The sequence below is a fragment of the Ornithodoros turicata genome, chromosome 4 (genome assembly GCF_037126465.1).
Source record: "Ornithodoros turicata isolate Travis chromosome 4, ASM3712646v1, whole genome shotgun sequence".
In the NCBI taxonomy this organism is placed as follows: domain Eukaryota; kingdom Metazoa; phylum Arthropoda; class Arachnida; order Ixodida; family Argasidae; genus Ornithodoros; species Ornithodoros turicata.
The window spans coordinates 10,138,313-10,155,720 of NC_088204.1; the positions used below are offsets into that span (position 1 = coordinate 10,138,313).

Sequence of the window (17,408 nt, forward strand, 5' to 3'; positions counted from 1 at the left end):
ACGAACAATAGGCTGCTCGTTTTTCACGAGCATCCATATATCACGGTCCTTGCCGAACACATTTCGATGGGGGTTCCTCATAGTTTGGGCTTCGTTTCCGTTCCTGCTTGGTCAATGCATAAACTGAGAGGAAGAAAAACATAAACTGGTTTGTTACAAATATGACCCGTGTTAACTGCACGGTTTCCAAACGCTCCATTTCATTTTGCTTTCTTTTTTTCTTTTTTTTTTCACTGGCTCCCGTGTTTATAGTTGAGCTGGTGCGTTCGCGCGTGCGGATGTTATGTCACCCTGCGACGTGGAAAGAGAGAGGTCTATAGGAAGAGCCTTGAGCTCTCGCGCGAAGTCATTATGTCGACTGGGCAAGTGAAAAGGACAGAACGGGAAAATCCGAATTGTCTAATAACCGTGTTACGCGGGCAGCCTTCGACGACCGTTGGAACAAACTGCTTTTGAAAAACGCGCGTCGGGACAGCAAGCGCATATCGTGTCAATCTGTCAAGCAGCATTGGATTCAATGCCCATTTAGAAGTTACCACATTACACCTTGCTGGCGCTACGCGCGTTTTTCAAGGCAGTTAGTTTCAACAGTCATCGAGGGCTGCCCGTGTAACAGTGATAACGGGGGTGTAACAAGAACGAATACTTGATGAGCGTACAGTAACTGCCAACTCAAACTCTTTCACGGAATATTTGGTACGTTAGAGCGTTGTAGAAGAAATTCGAAGTGTTGCGCTGTGTTTTATTTATTTTATTCTTAATTTTATTTTATTGTATGTTTTATTTTATTTTTCAGCAGTGCGGTTCCCGTAAAAAGTCCGGATATCATTTTTTTTTTCTGCTTTATTTCAGCACGTTCTGTCTGTAATTTTGATTGGTGTCAGTAATAGACAATAGTCGGTTTTAGTACATCGTACTCTATCGCCTTTGTATACGTAACGAATAGCGTTGGTGGTCCTGCGCACGCGCAAAACATAAAAAGGCCTTCGCACAGTGTGAGAACCACCAACGCTATCCCTTGTGTACGCAAAGGTGATAGTGTACCATGCACTAAATCTCTCTATTGATAACGGCATTAAGCGTCCTCATAAGAGGATATCTCCCGATTCCTTTCGAGTACCTTACATCACTTTCTTCCTTTCTTTATGCTTTCTTCGAATCTTCTTATCGAATCTTATCGTTATCTCACGTTTCTTATGAAATCTTCCTTTATCCTTTCATTTTTGTAACTCGCTACCCATCTGTTACAACTCCCTTTTATTTTCTCTTTTGCCGGGTATCCGCGCGAAGGACTTTATCAGCGGGAGAGGGGATGAGAAGATGAAGAACCCGCCAAGAAGATATCGGGTGACGAAATGCCGAGAGGATACAAACGACCAGTGATGGCCAGTGGTTAACTACGTGTAGTTAGACTACTAGTTAAACTACCTAATTGTAGTTAAAAAGTAGTTATCAACTACTTGCAGAAATGTAGTGGCAACTACTAGTTAAACTACTATTTCAAGTAGTTAGGTTACTGCAGGCGCCAACTACTTCCGATTTTGCCGCAAGCTTTACGGCACGGTTGTGCTTCCGACATTTACCTTGAGCTACTTGTTTAATGAGAACGGAGGTGCAGAGCAATTGTGTCGTGCAAGTGTACTAAGTCTTCACTTTTATCACTGCTTATGATTAATATTTAGGTGTCCAAGAACACTATAGAATGGGGTTGGTGTTGATGGACAACGTTAAGTAGTTATAGATGTAGTTAAAATACACTGCAGTAGTTAAAGAAGTAGTTTTAACTACCTCCCCTGAAAAGTAGTTTAACTACTAGTTAAACTACTTCATCGCGAAGTAGTTAGTAGTTATAGTTAAACTACTGTAGAAATAGTTAGTGGTCATCACTGCAAACGACGCTGTAAGAAACAATTGAGGATTTGATAGAAAACGCGAAGGAGGTCGCGCAAAGCGATACTGCTAGCAGACGACACCCCCCGAGCAGACGAGCAGCGTAACACTGAATATTCTATGGCGGGTTGGCAGCATCTTCCAGAGGCGCAGATGGCATACGCGATAAGACGGGATTTAAGTCTCAGAGGGTCACGTGCCCTCGAGATAACCCTGCTCTTTTTGCACATGCGTCGCCAGCGACATCTCACCCGATGGGGTCGATCATGCGGACACTTTTGCTTGCACGCACTGACGTGCTCAGGGGAGTCACCTAGGGAAGACACGCTGGGTGCCGTCCTGTTACAGAAAACGGCACGCAGAAAAGGCCCAGGATCAGTCGATATTTCTAAAAGAATACTTTTCTGCTCGAAATATCGGCGGCTCTCGAGCCGAGGTATTCTAATGGTAACTATTCATTCATTATAACTATTAATGATAATAAGGTATTCTAATGAGAACATTGTGTTTATTGCTACGCGCGCCGGGTTCTTGCGTATTGTGTCTGCTTACCTCCTTCACAGCTATAAGAACGCGTAAATTACACAGAACTGTCGTAGAGTATAACAACGGTAGAATAAAGGAAACTGCGGGGAAAAAGAGAGAGAGAGAGAGAGAAATACATGATGACGATGATATGGGGAATGAATTCCGCTCATTGAGCGGGGAAAAAACCAATAGAAGAGTAGTGGAAATCTCGGTCAAACGTGTGCCTTTTCCTCCTCCACCAGTTCTATGAGTATACTGGGCAACTGAAATCTCGATAGGATGCTGGCCCCGTAAAATTCAACCATCATGATAAACAGATGTCAGAAAAAGATAGAAAGAAGAACTAACTAGAACAGGGCACTAGCGAAGCAGAAAGAAAAAAAAACTTCTTCGCTACACTAAATCTAGTGGGTTCATGACTTTGTCACAAAAGACAATTAAAAAGACAAAATTTCACAAACGTAACACACAGTTGTATCTTGTATGTTGGCCCTACTGCCCGTGCGTCCTAAAAACTCAAATCAGAACAAATAATAATAATAATAATAATAATAATAATAATGGTGTCAAATCATGATACACACACTTTTCAAGGCATTTCATTTCAAGGCATACACACACACATATACAAATTGCTCGTGCAACGTCAGAAGAGAAGATGTAGCGCCTTCGTTTGACGCATACGGATGGAAACACGACAAAGTTTCTGTCTACAGGTATGATACAAAAAAAAGACACAGACATGCAGCGAAAATTGCATTCCTTAGATGTTCCGATATCACCGCCACAGAGTCATAGGAAGGCTGAAACTACCAGCAATAATCAAGACAGCAAGAAGCATTACTTTGCACTCTCTCGCTGTCCGCGTGTCCCTTCTCCGAGCTGCTTTCGCTCGTAATAAGAAGCGGACGATGTCTGAAGTTCCATCGCGTCCTGTTGCCTTGACGACATTGATGGAAGCGCACGACCGAGAAAAGACCTCACTAATGCCCACCGCGTCCCCTAGCGGCACGCGCTCGAACCCCGAGAGCGAAGGTCTGGCTTGAGCTTCAAACCGAAACCGGACTTGCGCCAGGATACATCGCAGTTCTGTACGCACCGAGTTGTGCAGTTCGTCCGCGTTGAATTGTCGTCTGCCATCTCCGTGGGACGCCTCTGGGACCAGCCGAGCGAGCAAGACAAAACTGCGAGGTACGGTGCATTTCTGTGCAGTTTAATTTAAAGTTGGGAGGAAGTTACGATCCTGTTTAAAAGTTTGTTCTCTGCGCGCACGGGATGTAACATGCGCGACAGCTTAGAGATGATTGCGGAAATAATTTTGCGAGACCCTTATAGTGTGCAACATGTGCAAGTGAGCATGTTTCCACCGTGAATTGCTTTGCTTTCACAGGAAGTTTTGGTTGAACTTAAACTTTGCAACCACCGTTTAACGTTCGAGAAGTTATGAGTTAATGTTTCTAATGGGACCTGTGCGTTTGGCCGGTATATGTGACACCTTTATGAGATATGCTACGGGTGCATTACATGGCTATTGGCGCTTTTATCCTACTAGTAACACTCGTGTACTTTTTTGTCAATTGTTCTATATGAATGCTCACAAAGTGGCATTGCTAGACCCGGGGGACACAAGGACAGGGTCTATCAAGCAGTTTCTTCCATGTTGTCCTTGTTGTCCTTATAGTTTATGCTACATGCCACATTATGACTGTAATCAACTCGGTCTCTTCGCAGTCCTCATGAATGCATGCCGTGCTTTTTCTTAGTTCCTCGTTGAATACATTTATCCCTTTGTCTTAATGTCAGCTTATCACATGCCACTTTAGACAATTCAAAACTTTGGAGCTCATGTTCGTGACTTCAGATATTACAAAGTACTCGTAATTTATAAAAGTTGTGCGCGTCAGCAGATCAGCGTAAGATGACGAATGATTTGTGACGTGCGATTTTTTTATTGCGTACGTCTCAGTTTTTGCTAAAATCTCGAAACCTCGTTTTATCAACACACAATCAACGGATCTCAAAACGAACGTTAGTTGACGCAGCGCCTTTTACGAGCTTGAATGGCTCACCCATCACGATGATTTTCAAAATAACTTTGTAATCGTATAAGTCAGCTACTATGTAAAACTTGCGGTTATGGTTTTTGCTTAAAGAAAAAAAAGGAAGAAGAAAAAGCATCATAGCTCATTTATGGAACGTAGACGTTAGTAGCATCCCAGTGAAGATTCTTTTTATTATTACTGACAGTTCTCTCGCGTAACATTTCTAACTTCAGAAAAGTTCTATTGGCAACATATTGTTGAATGCAGCAAGAAACAACACAAGGAAGAACGAAGTTGACACCACGGCTGCTTACTCACAACTGACAGAATATTCCCAAGCAGCACAATGTACTGAAAGTTGAGTGCAATAGGGGTGGACGGGTATGTGGAAGGCCTTGAACAGGCTCGTGTAACTAAAGAACATTGACAAGACACATACCGTCCACCCCTATTGCACTCAACTTTCAGTACATTGTGCTGCTTGGGTTTGTTTCGGGACGGACAAGGAAAATAAAGCATTTACGATGAACAGGTTTGAAACATGAATAAGATCCACTGCCCCCCCACCACCACCATTGTTAACACACAAGCTTAAAGATAACCCGTCACTATCTAACAGTTTCACACATGCCACGCATGGCTGACAAAGTACCGAGCACATTATTCCACATCAAAGATTACGTCGTATGCAGATATGCTATCTCTTCCAAAGACAGGTCAATGGACGGCTGGCTTACACACATACCCCCGTTCTTTATTATTAAAGATGCTTGAGCTACCTCCGTTGCTATCTTTTGTTTGAGCATAGCTTTTACCTCTGTGTGTCCAAAAAGTGGCTTACACCCGCATGTTCGACAGTGAATGGCAAGGTGTCCTCAGGGAGTTGAATTGGATACCGCTGCCCTATGCTCAAGCAGCCGTGTGTTGAGGCATCGCCCCGTTTGCCCAATATATCGTCGTTCACATGAGAGCGGTATGCTGTAAACTATACTTGCTGTCGGCAACTCACAAAAGCTTCTTTTTTGTGCTGCGCTTTACATTCACATGTGGGCGTAGGGTTGTTGACTCTAGAACACAAAACCAGGAGCTTCATAGGAGCAGTCAAAACTACTGGAACCCCATGCCTTTTAGCCACATTTTTGAAATCGTGAGACAAGGTATGAATGTATGGCATTATTATAGGCCTGCCCCTCAACTCGCTATGCAGCCTTCTCGCCTTGCCCTTTACCTTCTGCAATACGATCTCAGCAACGTTCTGCAAAAGTGAAAGTGGGTAGCCTCCCTCCATCAACCTCTGGACCTGAGAGGCGAAGGCTGCTTTGTATTTGGTGTTCACATGATTTACTCAAAGAAGACCAAAGTGCCGTTGACGCAATTCCCCTTTTAACCAATTTGGTGTGACATGAATCAAAAGGTACGACTCCTTTTTTAGACCTCGGACTGTAAGTCCAACACACGTGTGTGCTGTTCCGACTCAAATTCAGGTCCAAAAACTGGAGGTAAATATTCTGTCAGTTGTGAGTAAGCAGCCGTGGTGTCAACTTCGTTCTTCCTTGTGTTGTATCTTGCTGCATTCAACAATATGTCAAGATACCAACTACCCCAACTTCGTACACTTGTGCTATTGACAACATGCTTGACACATACTTAAGTGGGTCGGGCTTTTTTACAAGAGCGTGACATGCCTCTGCCGCAGACACGACTCAAATACTGAAGCTACACTGCTATTAACCCGCCCTTGAAAAGTACATTTTGCATATTGAACAAGTATAGCCGAAGAAGTAAGCGTTGCACACGAACACTTGCAGCATATTTTACACGGTTTGTCCTTGCATACCAACACGTGCGGGTGTAGCTTCACGGCTATATGATTCAATACGGGCGCAGCTCGCTAAGAACGATGACTTGCATAAATTAAGTCAATTTATCAAAGTAAGTCAAATTATCACGGAAAACACTGTCATTTTCTTCCACTGGAATTCTCGTTTCATTGCATTCGGCGGACCGTTTTCATTTCCTTCCTTTCTTTCTTTCTTTCCCTCTTTTTTTTTTTTTTTTCGGAAGGCAAGTGGAGGCAGACACCCGATAGTGTGGATGTTTGCTTTACAAAATTAGAGTTCATTGATTCATTTGTGTTGTCTACGCAGCGGTCTTAACTGAGATGTTCCAGACGCATATTCAGACTCGCAGACAAAGTTATGTGTTCGTCAGGCGTTAGAACAACATTCGGGATGACGTGAAGTCCACTACGTGCTTCGACGGCTCTGCTATATTTACGCAGCCGATTCATGGATACCAATGCGCTGGCGTGTTTCGTGTGTTGCGATTCGCTGACGGAATTAATTTAAGTGTCAGAGCATCCTGTCTCCCTGAACAGCAACGGTTCTTCTCTCACCATTGTCATGTTGATCTCGAGGGCTTCGTCTTCGGTAAAGATGAGGGTATGAGAGAATTGCAGACAGTGATTTCATTGATTGGATTTTCCCCCACAGTACTGCTCCCGAACTTGCGTCATGCTCTGTAACTATAATCTTCACTGAACTATAATGATGATTGGTCGACGTAATTCGGGTGGCCCTTTGTGAAGGGCGATTCCTGCCCAATCGGAGATCGTCCAGTTTTCTTCCAATCTCTCCAGAAAACAGGGGTCTACAGGGATTCGGTGGTGTCTGATGGGATGGGTGCTATGAACCACAAGATAGCAGTAGGAGTGAGCTGGAGTAGCCGCACTGGTAGAGCCACAGTCTCCATGATAGTATTTGTATTTTTTCGTCCAATCCGCAATGGGTGGTTTTGCAACTTCCTGTCAAAATGACGTAAGGGAAGTTGCAACGTCACGTGGATCTACGCTTCCGGTCCGAAGTTCGGACCGGAGTCATATAGACTAAGTGTGCTTTCAACGTAAACATAGGCGGGTGTTCCGGGCTTAAATGCACTAATTCTGCATGAACGGGACATAAAATGCAACGCATACCCTCGGACCCTGCGCATTTGGAAAAAATGTCAGCGTAAACAAAAATTGGACTAAGGGGTATAGGCACTTGTCACCAAATGCCGTGCTGTGTACTTATCGCGTTGAATTGCGCGTGACTGTGATAAGATTATCAGCTTATAATGTGAATAGAGCATCGCTAAGGTCAAAGCTTCGTCCCAAAGCTAAAGAAAACGATTACATGCGTACTATATACCGTCAGAGTGCCGAAGATTGCTGCGTAAAACACTGCCTGTACATTTTGTTCTCCCATATCTGAAATGTTGCTTGTCATCTTTTCTTATTTGAAGGGTCAAATTGACCGCATTGTAACAGAACCTTTCCCACAGCAAAAGATTGCGATTTTAAAGCGCACGCCAAACAAAACCGAAACATGCACTATGTTTCACGAAACCTTATCTTCGTCATAAGAAAAGTACGTGAGAGGTATTTGTTACAGTACTTTACTTCTTTGGGGTGCAGGCGTTCCCACGCGAACTCGTCATGGTTGTCGTTTAAGCCAGATCGTATAAAGTGTTGCTTTGCTCAAATTGAGCGAAATTTCGGACCGGAAGTTCGAAGGCCCAGCATCCGTAGCGCCACTTCTCAACTTGAAAAACACCCATTGTCCTTGGTAACCTATGACAGTGAAGTCCTCCGTAGTATAGCATATTTCAAACTGGCATTCCATTGTCTCTGTTGGAGTAAAAGCACCACCCTTCCGCGCAAACATTGAAGCAGAACTCACTCTGATACGTTTCTCGCCAGGACCGAAATATTTGACTCACAGACACGTCACGGAAATCGTCTTCCCCTGCTTTCATGTGTTTCCGATGCCTTCGGGCGCTTTGCATAACAGAGGCTGCGGTTCCGTGCCCAAAAAAACCGCCTGTGACAAGTTGACGTAAAAGACCCTTGGGGTTTCAGTTGACAAGAGGAAATCGAAAGTAAAAAAAAAGAAATACAATCTCGCGCTGCTATCGCTTTCTCGCGCGCAAAAGTTGTGCGGAACTGAGCTCATATCGCTGATATATTGTACGCACTAGGAAGCAGTGAGTGTACGTATGTGACGATGTTTTTCTTTTTTTTTTCATTCCGTGTTAGCCGTGTTAACTGTGGCTACGAGCGGCGTACAGATGTGGATAGATGGAGAGAGGAAAGCAGGAAGGAGTGGAGGACGGGGTTGTATGCGTGCTGGGCCGACTTCAGTGGGAACTGTGTCGACATTCTTCTGGAACGATGTCGCAATGCGGAAGCGCCGTGTGTCGAAAAGCGAACAAGTATAGAAACAGTCGACATGTAGCGCGCCCAGTAGTGCCCGCCGAAAGCAACGCCACCCAGCGTGGGATTTACCCGCACTTTTCGCTAGAGGACGCATATTTTACCCCAGCCGCATGGTCTCTGCCCCCGGATTTGCACCCGTGTGAATAAAAATCTGGTATTCGCCTCAGAGCGCGGAAGTATGCGCTCCGAGATCGAACAGTGTCGGCGCGCTGCGGAGAAACGATGAACAACTATTGTGTGGACGCGTCGTCTGCTTTTACACGTTTATTCAGCGTTTACTGCTGTAGGTGGAGCATTGGGGGAACCGAGCCGTATCGTACCAGTGATCTTCCGGTGAATATACCCTAGAATTACGAAAAATCACGGTAAAATTACGGAATTCATCAACTCCGAACATCGGCCTACGTGTTATCCACACTAGAAAGGTGACAGTTTCGCCTCCTATGGGTCGATTTCGCAGCGAATACTTCGAAAAGACGTGGCACCATAATTCCTATACTCAGATAATGGAAGTGCTGAAATTAATAATGGCAGTCAAGTCTGAAATAAAGAAGGGCCCGACATTAATAAAATAATTTTTCTATTAATAATTACCTATTGGGCCGCTTCGCACACGCATGACGTGGGCGTCACATATTTTCTAGCGCCTGCGCGACCAAGCCATGTTTTCCTGGTTATTCCATCTCTGGCAGGAACGCACATTGTTTCGTACATGGCGTTAATTATGGTTTGATAACGGATTGCTGACTAGCGTGCACGGCGAGCACCAACGGAATGCAGACGTCAAAAAAAATTATTTTCCGTTGCAGGGGTTGAAGCTTTACGTGCCCTTTGGAGAGATTAATTGCAGGTAGGGCGTTGTTCACGACGCCTTTGAGCACTTTGTGACGTCACCATTACTCGTTAGGAATGTGCACTCCTACGCAGCCTCACGTGGTTTGGTCTTCCTCCTCTCTTTCATCCGCGGGAAGCGTGATACATAATAGATTCTGAGGCTTTGCCGCTGTCATAAACTCCGTGACCTGTCACGCACGTGATCTACTCTCATTTACTGCTACCACAAAGTATAACAAACAGCAGTTTGAGCACCCGAAGACTAGCTTTGGGAAGCACATGAAATATATACAGATGGAACTAAAACGAGCACTAGTGTTTCCCTATGGCCCAAGTTGCTAATGCACCATGAACCCATGTTGTTGTCCAGTCATCATCTTCATCAGTGGTGCTTCCTGCGTCATGGTATCCGGCACACGTGCAGCTTGGGACAAAGGTTTATGGAACACTGAGGTGTCGCATTTCTGCACTGGAGCGACATCCTAGCGGCAAAGACGAGCGGGAACACACCCTGAGATATGAATAGAATAGTCGCTCACCCGTTGCTTGTTCGATCTCTTCCTGATAGCTAGCATGTGGCTGCTCCGATGAAGAAATACGCCAGTTTCGTGAACCTTTCTCCGAAGCTGGACAAGATCGCACCCCTTAAAACGCCACCGGAGTCATAGCCTCCTATATACTACATGCCTGTCCAATGATTTCGAAACACACAGGCGCCTGTCGTTCACAATAGTGGCGCTAGTTCCCCAGGTTGGTGATAGTTACCTAGATGCGATATCAGCGGTATCGGTTAATATGACGCCGTACTCTCACACACAAAGTGTAAATTACAACCGGTGGCGTCTGACAGTCGGATACATGACATGACACCCCAAAAGAGACCGTACCAACCCTAACTGGCGCAGCGTCTCTCGATAACCACTGGCTTATCGAGCGATGACTGAAGCTTGCACATCGTGCACCCATCCAAGGCGCTTAACTCCGCAAAGCGCTGCAGAGCAGCGTATGCACCGCGTGTCCGGCGGGGTACGTTTACGGGGTAAGCAAAGGTTGTCACTGCTCTGACTGTCTCTGTTTCCTACCCTAGGAAACTGGCGCTCCCGTACGGTAGCGTTAAAGGCCGATTTTGCCTCATTGGACAGGCACAGGGGCGGTTTCTTTGTCGGAGCCCGTAGTGGGGAGGGGGAGAGGGAAATCCAACGTATACACTGACGTTTTGGGGGGCGATCGCCCCCCCCCCCCTTGGATCCGCCACTGGACAGGCATATATATATATAGGAGGCTATGCCCGAGTGTACGCACTGTGAGGAACGTACTCCTCTCTGTACCGCACATCCCTATTTCCAGCCCGTTGTATTAACCGCTTCGTCACCGTCACTTCCGTGAATTTTATACAATCACCTACCGCTCCACCCAGCCTTATATTTCTGGGGCGTGAATCTGTTGTACACATCAGCAGCGCCGACAATTTCTTTAGAGATACCGGTTTTTAAATGCGCTGTAATTTTGAACGAACTTCTTTATTTACACGAGATACTGGCGCGAGTTTCGATTTAACCTAATCACTGTATTCCTGCCTTACCTTCACCTCGCGGACCACATTTTGAACTGTATAAATTTTGGGCGTGTTAATAAAAAGATTATCTCTCTCTATTTTAATTGACAACAATTTTCGCAATGTTTCGGCACATTACCGACTTCGTCGCTGCTCCGCCATGAAGACCTTCATGATCATCGTCCGCAGAAAGCGCGATACATAATACATTCTGAGGCGTCTCTTCTGTCATGAACTCCGCGACCTGTCACGCATGTGATGTACTCTCATTCATTTGTGCATTCGTACATAGGGCTACCTATAGGGGTTCGGCAGCAATGCATGCCCCGTTTCGTCGTTTGAATGGGATACGCAGAGAGCGATATATAATAGTGAGTTTTAGTATACCGTTGATAAGGTTATCGTGCTTATAGGAACCAATCGCAGTGGTGCGTGACTCGGAATCTTGTCCACTGATTGGTTCCGGTCGATACGGTTCGACGCTAGCCACGTTATCAACGGTCTGCTAAAACTCTCTAATATACATTAATTTCATGTGATACGCAATCTCCTTGCGATACGCAGTTGAGTTCATATTTTTTTTATCATTGCTTCGCGCAGAAATATACCGTATGCTGACTTGAGAGGAACAGTCTCTGTTGGTAGACCGCTAGTAACGTCAACGTGAGGCTATATCGTAGCTACCGGAAACAGTGGCAGCGCGCGTGACTCAGAATCTTATCCGTTGATTGGACGCGGTATCCACACTCTAAGAAAAAAAGGAGTACTTTTACTCCTTTTGGGGACTAAATGCATTGCAACAAAAAATAGTCCCTTTCAGTAGTAAATGCACGGGAGTAAATGAATGTTATAGAGTGGAGACGGCATTTCACGCGCTGTTGTAAGAGTCCCAAGTACATAATTCGTGTGCATGCATGACAATACTTTGAAGGGAACCGTCAACCGTGATGTATCGCGTGATATAAAATCTTGCGCCATACATAGCGCACAATTTGCGAAGAAAGAAGCGCTAACTGTTTCTTACTCTGTGTGGCTGGAAAAATTGCTACGTTGTCTGAGTTATACAGCCTTATGCCGTTCAAATTGACCAAGGACCCATATTTACGTAGACTGTTGCATTCAGGAGACCATTTGCGAAGTTCAGTGACAATTTGCAATCCTGGGGAGTAAATGTCGAGACTAAATTTCGGGTTAGGGGACTAAAATGGGGAGTAATTGCAGACTAGGGGAGTAGAAGCTACGATTACTCCCCGTTTTACTCATTTTTTTCTTAGAGTGGCACATCACCCAATCAACGGACAAGGTTCCGAGTGACACGATGTGACGATTGGTTCTGGTAGGTGCCATACTCGCAAGATTACGTTACTCGAGATGTAGATGTACGTTATCGAGATGTTAGATAACAAACATTGCAGATAGTGGTGTATATATATATATATATATATATATATATATATGAATGTATAACTGAGTACAGATGGACGCGAAAACAAATAGACTACAAGTAATGAAGAGACTTGGGAGGCTGTATAAGGGTTAAAAACACTTGCTACTTTTATTACATTAATAATTAAGGGGGCGCTAGGAATAGATTTACAGTTAGGGGTCGACGTTTCGGCAGTCAGCGCTGCCTTCAACAGCGCTGACAGCGCTGCCTGGCAGCGCTGACTGCCGAAACGTCGACCCCTAACTGTAAATCTATTCCTAGCGCCCCCTTAATTATTAATGTAATAAAAGTAGCAAGTGTTTTTAACCCTTATACGGCCTCCCAAGTCTCTTCATTACTTGTAGTCTATATATATATATATATATATATATATATATACGGTGGTCCCGTATACTTATTCCACCGCCTTGTCGTTCCCATCCCTCGGTTTCATTCGTGTGACTTGCCTCTTGTCTTGTCTTTTGCTTCTACCTGTGTCGTTGGATAGGTTGGCTGGACGTTAGAAACTTGGTGGTATAGGGTACAAGTTGTTCAGACGAGAGTCGCGGGGTTGCCACTCCGGAGTTGGAATGCTTCCGGAATCATTCCAGATTTACCAAAGCCCGGAATGCGATTGGAATGGAATGGTGGAAACTGTCATAGGAATGAAATGGGAATGGAATTAGGCTTGCTTCTTCTTCTTTTTTTTTTTTTTCGGACTGCAGTGGAATGGAATTCGAATGGAACTCGAATGAGGATTGAAAAAAAATCCGGATATTTTTAAAAAGATCCCATCCAGTGGGCTTTTTTGGATAAAACCCGGATATTTTTTTGAGAATATATACGAGGCTAGAAATTTGACACGGAGTAAAAACAAATGTGCTTTGCTGTTCTTGATTTCGGGTGACCTCTGATAGTTTCTGTTTACGGAACTGCCTGTCCCAGCAACATTGTATCAGTTTCTGTTGTTTTCCGAAAAGTGGAGTTCCATGCACGCGTGGTTGAATGGTGTGGATCCTACACGCCTGGATTAGCGGTCATGTTTCCGCGCACTTCAGCTACAGTGCCTCCAGGAACTGGAAGAAAGTCTCTCCCTGAATGAAGTAGAAGAAAGCGGGAAAAAGTTAAATCTGAAAAGTTCTAAGTTAAAAAGTTAAAAGCCTTAAAAGACAATGTTTCGCGTGCCTGGGCTTTTGCAAACAGCCAACACTACAAGAAAATAAACCGGGAGTTTTCCGTGTGACGTTCAATTCAGATTGGCTTCCGCATCACATCTGGAGAAAATCTCTAAAAAATCCGGATAAAATTGTGTGGATCAAATTTTAAAAAATCCGCTGGATTAAATCCATGTGGATTAAATCCAAACAACCCTGAATGATCTGGTTGTTCCGCTGCTAGTTTTGGTTTCAACCCGCTGGTTTCTGCCCTAGCGCCCTTTGCACACGCACTGTACCCGCACCCGGAACGAAATAATTAATAATTAATCAATTAAATAATAAGTATTTGTGCTTTTTTTTTCGGGCTGTGCAGTGTGAATCTCCTCTAGCAGTCCTGTGTGATAGCCAGTACCGTTACCGATCCCTTTTCTTTTACTGGTGGAATTGAAGTAATGGAATGGGGTTGCCAAGCCATTCCAGGAGTGGGAACTGACCATACCTTTTCATTCCGAGGAATTGAGAGGAATGGAATTATCACAAATCTCCATTCCTCGGAATGGAATTGGAATGAAATGGGTGACCCCATTCCTCAACCCTGGCTCAGACATGTCACGCCGTCTTCCGCGATGAGCGTTAAGTGCGTTGTCCCGTGTGCTGGGGCTTCAGTGCACGTTAACGTACCCCTCAGGTTGGCAAAATCAATCCACAGACCACCCACTTCATCTTTGTTCATGATCATAGTTTTCGTACAGGATAAAACCACAAATTATCGTTTATTTCTTTTTTGCTTTTGCTTTTTTTAGGCGTTTTGTTCTTGTTTCGTGCATATGTCTGGTTTTTACAGGAGATTGGGTACTTGCTGTTCATAATTATTTTGCCACAGACTTCTTGAATTGGAGTAGGCCGTCCGTCCGAGGACGCCGACAATCATCTCTGTAGTCCACACGCTCGAAATTAAATGCACAGATATCGGCATTCTCTTTTACTTACAACAGTTTACTCAAAATTTATAGCATTATTATATCCATGTCAGTTTCTTTCGCTGGTGATTCGCTGCTGTTGCCTTTATTTATTTATTTATTTTTCTCTTCCGTGTCTTCGGTTTTATCGTCGTTTTACAATGTACCAGCTCGCCTGCACCCTTGCACTTCTACCATTCTCAACTCTCATTCGCGAAAACGACACAGCGACGTCACCTTTTCTTTTTGGACGTCTCTGCTTTTGGCGTTCCAGGAATTCCGAAGGCTGAGGAAGACTGACAAAGTCGTAACCGACAAAAAGGACCCTCAGCCGTAATTGCTCGCAGAAAGAGCGGCAAGAACGGCATTCACGCGGTGCCCGATCGCCGTCCAAGACCGAGAAGCAGGGAACGCTAAGTGAGAGCACCCAGGAACATTGGCTTGTGTGACTGTCAAGGCTGGGATGCGAAGCTCCTGCGAGCAATGCTTTCGACGGTCATTTTATCCTAGCGGCAATTCATCTGCCCCCCTTCTATCGACATCACGTCTCAGGATGGAGTCCACGAATTCGCTTATTGACGTTTACATTCTTTTTTTCTTTATGTCTGGCAGTGGCCTACTCATGCAGCGTGATAACAAAAAAAAGAAAAAAGAAACACTATAAGCGCACCGAAGAAAACGCAACTCAAAAAAGAAGAGCATTTTGAATGCAAGCAAAGCATGTTGGTTGCCTATACAAAAGCGCGAGTATACATGTTAAACCGAATCACTTTAACTGGTTCATTTTTTGTGTGTGTAAGCGTTCAGGGGTAGCCAGTTCGACTTCGTCGTGACTCACATACCCTTTCTTTTTTTTGTATCACATCACCATCATCATCACAAGCGCGTGAATCCGAGTGTTCTAACTCAAATGAAGGCCCGGGTAGTAAATATAGCTAAAATAATCGAAATGTGTACTTGACTCAAAGACATGATATGGATGAAATCACTCTGCATCTGAAGATGAATATAAGATCGTTTTTCTTTATTTTCTGCCCTTCGTCTTCATCTTTTTCTTTGTTTTCTACATGCTCTGTCGTTATCAAACACGGAACCGTGCCAGGTTATTAGGGAATGGACCACAAGTTATTAGATTGCGAAACGAAACATATAACGCAATGTTCCTCTGGACGACAACACGCACGAACATTCTGGATAAAAATCCTAATTTTTCCCGTCTACCTGTCCTTCACTTGACAAGCATTGATTTCTGCTTCTTCTCTTTCTTTTTTCTTTTTTTTTTTACATTTCCCATGAACCTGTAACGTGTCCCTGCCTAGGAGGGAATGTGGTCTTTTGCAAGATCACATGACGTAAACTTCTTCGGTGCCTTCGAGCGAATCCGTCTGCTTATTAGATCGCATATGGAACGAATGTATCGTACCTGCGTGTGCGTGTGTGCTGCGGTGTATGTGTGAGTGCTATGCACACGTCTCGAGAAAAAAGAAACATACCATAAACAATATGAAGGGAATTGCCTCAGGACGAGAGCCGCCGATATTTCGAACAGAGACTGTTCATCTTCTGGGAGAGGAACAGAAGAAGAACAGTCTCTGTTCGAAATATCGGCGGCACTCGTCCTGAGGCAATTCCCTTCATACTTCCTTACCGGATCGCTGGATTTCTACCCGTCTACATACCATAAACAATGTTGGTTGCAAGGTTGAAGAGGTAGAAAGCATGCGGCAGCCAACTTTCTTATTAATCTGAAAATAATCTGGCAACATGCGAAGTAGCATAGGTGTTCTAATGATAGTAACACTGTATCTGGTTGGTTTGATGCAAGACAAATTAAAACGGAGAGAGCGGCCTACACTATCGCCTGTTCTGATAAATCCGGCTCCTCTTAGTCTCGACGGTGTAACCAGGTTATGAAGGGCTGCACGCTGGTTCCTCTCGACATCTTTTAACTTCTCATCAGGAACAAGCAGATGCGTGTACTTTGCTTCTCCGCATAATCGCTCTTACACATCCCCCTCTCCTGAACATAGAAGAATGCGTAGTTTGAATGCCACAGAGACAAAGAAAAGTCTGATCGCATAAACGACGGAACTTATATAGTCATTAGGAGTCTGCCCGAGTAGTTTGGGACTAGCATCTCCATTTTTTGTTTCTTATACCAATCAATCAGTCAAGAGCCTGCCAATCACGACATGTTTCCGGCATCTTCCGACATAATCTCCGGCAACTGGATGAAGCAGACGACATCGTGGCTCTATGTACCCACGTGACGTGACGAAGGAGTGAGAGGAGGAAACTGTCGTATATATATCTCTTTAACCTTCCGGGACACACACAACCGCCCCCCCCCCACCTCCTTGTTTTCCACTCCTTCTTGCTGTCCCATCTGCACGCCGCTCAAAGCCCCAGTTGATTCGCGGCGCTAATGCGAAATTTAAAAAAAATCTGGCCTAAGCTGATAACGCGCCATAAAAACACCAATCCCTTTCCCTCTCTGGTTATCTCTCACCTGTAATGATTAATAATCAGTTTAGTAAGGGGGGCATATAAAAAGCATGCTGCACGACATTTTAATTTTTCCTGTAAATGCGGGTCCAGTAGCAGGCCTTCCGCGTCTAATCTCCGTGTTCGGCATCAACACGTGCTGCTAATGATTGATTGATTTGTAAAAGAAAAAAAAAATGAAGATGTTATTCCCATTCCCGAGGCTCGTGCTGCTAATCCTAATTCCAATTGGGACCATTCTGCTTTGATACTGTTGG

General features: G+C 44.5%; 1 protein-coding gene across 2 annotated transcripts in view; it reads left to right on the plus strand.

The window, feature by feature from the left end:
* Nucleotides 1-3,464: 3,464 nt before the first annotated feature.
* LOC135391005 (QRFP-like peptide receptor) overlaps nucleotides 3,465-17,408 on the plus strand; it is a 169,187-nt gene continuing 155,243 nt past the window's right edge. For both annotated transcript variants that reach the window (XR_010421848.1, XR_010421850.1), the window contains exon 1: nucleotides 3,465-3,609. The gene's annotated coding sequence lies outside the window, so the exon portion shown is untranslated. The remainder of the gene's footprint in view (nucleotides 3,610-17,408) is intronic.